The sequence below is a fragment of the Cryptomeria japonica genome, chromosome 7 (genome assembly GCF_030272615.1).
Source record: "Cryptomeria japonica chromosome 7, Sugi_1.0, whole genome shotgun sequence".
In the NCBI taxonomy this organism is placed as follows: domain Eukaryota; kingdom Viridiplantae; phylum Streptophyta; class Pinopsida; order Cupressales; family Cupressaceae; genus Cryptomeria; species Cryptomeria japonica.
Window position 1 is genome coordinate 506,906,607 of NC_081411.1, and position 7,344 is coordinate 506,913,950.

Consider the following 7,344-nt stretch of genomic DNA (forward strand, 5'->3'; position numbering starts at 1 on the left):
TGAATGCTATTACAACAGATTGAAACCCTCACACAATTTATGAGTGCAATTATCTCCTTTAGCTATTTCATTCTGGCATAAGAATATTGAAATAGATAACTTACTAGAAGAAAACTTCTTCTACTCCTAATATTGAAAATAAAAGAGCACAATTTTAAATTTGGTTGAAATAAACATTTAATAACTTTTAAGATTGGTGCCTTTCATGCGGGGTGATGGAGTCTAAACCATGTGAATCTATGTTCTGAACATAATTCAAATTGTTTGGCTCCTTAAATTGTTTATGAATTGCATAAACGTGCATAAAATTAATGTTATTAGATTTTTCTTCTTAATCCAAATGATTCTTCCAAATTACTATGACATTAAATGGAATTTAATTCTGCATTATAGAAGCCAATTAAATAAATCACACAGAGCAATAGAGAGTTGCTTTGATAAATCAGAAGTATCCTTGATATACTGATTTAAATAACATGAAGGAAATCAAAATGGAGACAAGCACATAACATTGAATGAATGTAACCATACAAACAATTGAGAACTAAACTGGATCCTTGCAATTTGTCTTATCGCCACTACCAAAAAGGTACAAATATGTATTGCTTTGTATTCCATCTGAATTCTTCTAACTCCCTAATCGGTCTTGGTTTCTCCCTTATATACAAAATGGGAGAAGCAACAAGCTTCAGACCGTTCCAAGGTGACTTTTCAATTTTACCCACCCAAAATAAAAGGTTACACCTTTTCATTAATTAACATAAAATATTTTGAAAAGCATATTTAAGATATTTGAAATGTTTGTAATTAAAAAAAAGGTTTTTGAAACAAGAAACAAATAACATATGATAATAGTCAGTGAATATAAGCACAACTCCTTATCTTCATGATTTGCATAGTAACTCATGACCAATGGGCCTAGCAAGGTTCTATTTGTAGTTGAGAAAACTTCATATCCTATGGATAGGACTTCATAGAATCAATCATCAGAGGGCTTCAAATACTGGCTCTCCCACTGGTAAACATCATAGTCACTAGGCCACTTATACCTTTGCACCTCTGGAACATTTGTCATGTGGCCCTTCCATCTTTTATCCATCATAGCACGAAATTTTGAGACAAACTTTGTATATCCATTATCAAGTGTTATTACCCTATCTAGAAAGATATTGAAACTCTGCACATAAACATCTGTCTCCTCCTGCATATGAGTGAGGATCTATGACACCATCTACAATTTTGTTTCCATAATTCCCTCTTTTTGTAGTCTAGCTCTTAGTATCAACACTTTTACCCATGGGCTTTGGTGGTGTGTGGCTATGAAGGACCAATGCCTTATTCTGGCTTGATTCTCCACCTTTCAAGTGATCCTTTAACTTAACATTTCCAATATACAACCTATTTATTTCCTCATTCATATCAATCTGAATTTTTTCATATTCAATTAACTTTTGCTATATATTTTTGACAGCATCCCTAGTGAACATGGCAAAGTACATTATCGTGGTGGCCGCCTCCAATGGGGAGGTATCTTTGAGTGTTTTCAATATAGCAATACCCCTTGGTCTCTTGGACCATATAAACTAGCTTTGGTTTATATGTTCTTTTAAATATCACACATGTTGCTAGAGTTTTTGTTTTGGGGTTATACTCCATTCCACTTTCTCCTTGGTCTGAGTCAAATTTTGCCACTAGCATAGGGTCTCCTTGGTGCATAACCTGATCTAACAAGAAAATCTGCTTCATATCATCCCTAGAATGATCAACACATTTCTCTTCAGTGCCATCTCTCTAGCCTTTTCCGAGGTGACATCTATTTCATATCAAATCTTAACTCTTTGAAAGTCCTTTTGGCAATTTCATTATGTTGTGATTCATCGACACCCATAATATTGGTTTGTTTCTTTTCCTTGAACTCTTTCATTTTTATCTTTATAGAAAAATCTTGAAATTTAGGTGTCTTAATTAATTCATTAGCTTCAATGAATCTTAAAGAAATTGCAATCCTCTCATCTTTAGGTTCCTCTAGCATTACATCCTCCTCAATCCTAGCCTCTTTCCCATGTGCGTCTTCTTCATTTCTAAGAGGTGATCTTTGAGGCTGATCAACTCCCTCATCATCCTTCACAACTCTCAAAGAACTGATAGCTTCATCAGTATCTCCTACACCCTTAGTATCATCATAAGGCACTAATGGCACAGGGTCATCTCTTCTCAGCTTCTTTGGTGAAGAGAGAACGGGTGAAGATTCTTGGATAGAAACAAAATTTAGAGCATCAACAATCACAACCCCTTGGGGCTTTCTCAGAGACAATTTTGCCTTTTGATGTGAGGGTTCATCAGTAACATACCATACCATTTTTCAAAATTAATTATAGATAATTAAATTCTTCTAAGAATATTTGGTTCTTTTGAATAGAACCTAGGAAAGCTTGGGTTTTTCTTTCTTTTCTCCTTCTCCAAATTTACCAAGATATTCCATTTTTGTTTTCTTTGAAAAACTTCATCAAAGGTTTCATAATTTCTAATAACATCTTCATCTAACAACACTTCATGATCAACACCTAGGCTAGTCAATACTTTTTTTTTCACATGGTTGAAGTGACCCTTAGGGTCACACAACCTTTCCCTGCCCATTTTCAAAGCATAATTTGTCTTGAAATAATTTTGTAATTTCTCGAGCATATTTGATCCTATGGAGTATCCTACACATCTAGCCACATGGGTAAAAAGGTCCACTTCTTTATTCTCTCCATGACTTCCTTTTCCATCCACATCATTTGCCACATGAATTCCAAGAAGGCAATCCTGTCAGAAACAACTACTGGCAATCGGTGGTGGGCCTATGGGCATCCATATACTCTTATCAGAGTATGATCAAGCATGTAGAACTAGTCACCAAAATTATGAGTATGCCTTGCTTCTAGATTCTTAGCCAAGGGTCTTATCATTTTCATTATCTGTGGTGACACTCTATTCACTTGTTGATTGAAAGAATACAAAATTGACACAACAAAACATCATGGAAGGTCTTGTAATCACTATTGGCATATTTCTTATCCCACAAGTAGCACCACAGCTGTACTGGTACCCCATTTCCCATCTTGTCAATAATGCCCAATTTTAACTTGTCTTGCAACACTTGCTTGTTTTGATACAATATTAAATGACACAACAAAGAATAATGGTGAAAATTACGAAGATGCTTTCTTTTTTTTCAAGACCACAAAATGCATATGGATCCTCCTCTCAAGTTCCAAAGCAAAATCAAACTCCAAGTTCAACTCTGAATTGTGGATCCTCATAGCCATGTACATCATGGCAATTGGCATCCTATCCTTAGCATTCTCACCCAAAATTTGACACAAAGAAAAATGTGTTCTATGAAAGTAAACTTGAAACTCATCAACAAGAAAAGGCTCATTTGACACAATCTCCATAGTATGGTTATTAAAACCCCTTTTGCAATATAGCAGGAGCTCATCTCTTCTATAATTTTTCCTCAACCTATTATAATCTTGCTCAAACTTGTGCAACTCAACTTTAGTCATAGCCTGTTTGTTCAACATGAAGCACTCTATAATGGTTGACGTCACTAGTACATTCGGGGCTAATTTCCGATGGTCGGTCGTCGAAATTGCGACTACTTTTCGTCGGACTTCCGACAAAAGAAGCCATCGAAAACTTGTCGTTGGACTTTTTGATGATGCCTTCGAACATCGGCATTACGACGACACCATGGACTCTACCAACGATGGGCATGATCACTCTTCTAGTCAAAAAAGTCATCGGACATACAGCATCCTCGTTGGATGTTTGTTTAGATTGCGTCAGAATTTTTGATGGACGTCTGAAGCTTTGCAGACGAGAGTGATGTTGGTCTGATGGTTTTGTCGCCGGTCTAGTAATATGCATCGACGACCGTCCGACAATGAAGTGCCATCAGACATACAACATCCTCATCAGATGTTTGTTTAGTTGGGGTTGGAATTTAGACAGAAGCCTGAAACTTTGCACCGACGATTCCATCGTCAGTGGAAAGTTTAGTCGTCGTCGTAATTGTGACGGAAATTTATTTTTAAAAAAAATTATTATTATCTAGATGTAAAGCACACCTCATTGATATGTACAGCGAATGATATTTTATCCCCATCAACTACCAATAGGGGGCATAGTTTCAAGCTAATATGAGGTGCACTGGTTTCAAGCTAATATGATCAGGCACACCATGGTTGAGATGGTCCAACTCCTAAGAGGACTGTATGAACCACTGAGTACTGGTAAACCTATTAAAAATGGTGTTGATAGGGAATTAGCTAACCCAAATACAAGAGCCTTTAAAGCCAATCAAGGAGATGAAATGACTTTATCTACCTTATCTAAGTTAGTTGTTCTTGGGAGCTACCAAAACTTATCTACTATATATATACATGAAATGAATTTATCTACTATATATACACATATTTCTTATAAGTATATCCCAAATTGATAATCTCATATAAAGTGTCCTTCTATGTCAATACATGACATATACCTATTGAATGACATGTATATATCTCATACTAAGTAGTCACTCGCTATTATATATTCAACATATATTCAAAGACGACAATCATGCATTCCAGACTACATGAATATCCTCTTTAATAAAATAAATCACATGTACAAGGTTATTGGGTTGATTGAGTCCAATAGCAAAGTACAATAGGTAAAGATAGTACTAAAAATAATGTTACTAGCATCTTAAAAGAAAACAAAAATACATTATGACCACCCACAAAACACTTGATATAAAATAGTTCCAACCTTTCTTTTGTTTAAGTAACTAGGGTATTTGAATTTAAATTTTGGTATAAAAAAATAAAATTTTAAAGGTCATCTCTCCCCTGTATAGTTCAACATGCCCACATGTTTACTCTTAAAAAATTTCAACTCATTTAGATATCTTATTTTCTACTTATGAAATTGATCTTGGGACCTATGAGTTATGGGCCCATAATATACTTAAGTGAAGTTAGCATAAACCATATCAATTATGTTGAATTACATCAATCTCCACTTGGAGTGTTTAATATGCATATCATCAATGATTACAATGCTTATTTCAATATACGCTTGAATTACAACTTGCAAGAATAGATGAAAGAGAAAGAACATGTGTTGAGGGAGGTGGAAGTGCTCTCCGAGGTGATCACGAATTGAGTCCATCGGTCCCCAATGACGGTTTGCAATGCCACCCGACCACGTGGAACCCTTAGGTCCACCCCATTGTGCTTGTGGAGATAGTTCCAAATAGTCAATCAAAGTATACAAGGGGGATGATAGGCTCACACATGCCATACACGATGCATACATGACACAAGTAATGGAGCAATACAATGCAACATTATTAGAGAAGGATGATACCAAGTCATGAATCGATATAGGGTCACTACTTTAAAACTACACAAGGCATTAGATTCTAGAGTGCACTGGAGGAAGTGTCATCATATATGCTCATGGGGACGCACCATATGGATCCAAGCATTCTCTCATATGGACAAGAAGGACGATCGTGCAATCCTTGTGCTACATGAGCAGGCATGTCTCTTCCGACAAGTCCCAACACTCCATGTGCGGGCATGCCTTTCATCATATGTGCTCATGGGGATGTACCATATGGAACCAAGCATTCTCTCATACATATGAGAACAATGATCACACAATCCCTATGCTACATGAGTGGGCATGTCTCTTTGCACAAGTCCCAACGCTCCATGTGCAGGCTTGCCTTTCATTGTATGTGCTCATGGGGACGCACCATATGGAACCAAGTGTTGGTGTAAATAAATATTCAGTATGGATATTATTACACTTTACTTAAGTTAACTTAGGATAATGCATCTCTTCGTAGTTTGGATTTGAGACACTTAGGGAAGTGTGCACATAGGGATATAGCTTGTAGGAGAAATTCCACCTTTTGTGGTCTTATTTTGTTGTTACACTCCACATTCGGTGGGTCATCCACCTCGTGTGGAATATTATATTATTTCTCCTACCTACCCCTAGTATTTCTTACCTACCCTTGTTTCTCATTGAGCTTCATGTCATGATTGTGTGCTCGTACATCCATATGGCCTTGCCTATATAAGTAGACCTATATTCATTGTATTGGTTAATCCAGTTGATCATTTGCATATTGATGAGAATACAGTTTGTTCTTGTCATTCTTTTGTCTCTCTTTTATACTTTTCATTATGCCCTTGATCTTGGCAAAATCTCACATGGTATCAGAGCCATTGGGGCTTCATTGATTGGTTTTTGGAGACATTTTGGAAGGCTTCTATTTTTGGATCTGAGGGACAAGCATTTTTTGGAGGCATCTTAGAGCATTTTCGACCTCACCATTGCGTTCGAGAGGCCATTTCCATAAAAATCGAGTGTAAACTCGACCTATTTTGCCGAAAATCATTTTTTGGGTGTGGAGGAATCTTTTGCCCAATTCGGGTGCTGCGATACGGAATTTTCGGATTTAAAAAAAAAAATTATTTTTTTCTGAAAATTATTTTTCGAGTTTGAAAAGTTTTTTTTCTGAAAAAATAAAAATAAAAATTCGAAAAGAGTGAAAGGGGTTTTATTTTTCAAAAAAAAAAAAAAAAATTATTTTTGTGGGTCCGTAGACCCCCCCTACCCCTGGTCCCGCCATCCTTTCTGCAGCATGCAGGTGTCATGCAGACCATCACCGTATAGCGCCGCTGAGTTGGCCCCGCCAGCAGTAGCCCGTGCCTTCCGATCTCCGATAGCCCTCTACTACCGGTCCCGACAGCCCTACGATTGCCGCTCCGACAGTCCTCAGCCACCGGCCCTGACGACCCTGTGACCACTACTCCGGCAGCTTCCCGCCACTGGACCCGATGGCCCTGCGACCACCGCTTTGACAACTCCCAAACATTGGCCCCGGCGGCCCTACGACTGCCGCTCCGGCCGACTCACCGGCCCCGACGACCCTTAGACCCTCGCTCCAACAAACTCAGTGGCCCCAGCCGGTCCCCCACTCTGACAACCTTAAGCCGACTTCCGGCCACCGCCAATAGTTTTCTGGCAATCGTCGACACCACCCATCAACAATGCCACACAAGAGCCCAGTCACCTACCCCGTCAGCAGCGCAACCCAGTCAGCGCCACCCGAATTTTCTGCACAGTCAGCTGCCACGTAAGCACCCAGTCAGCCTAGTCTAGGGTGTGACGACCATTTTGATGGTCATACGACCATCAAATTTAACATAGTGTTTTGCTAACATCAGCCTACATCAGCATTTTTTGGAAATTTTTAGACCCCTCTCGGTTGAGCAGTTTAGTTTTTTG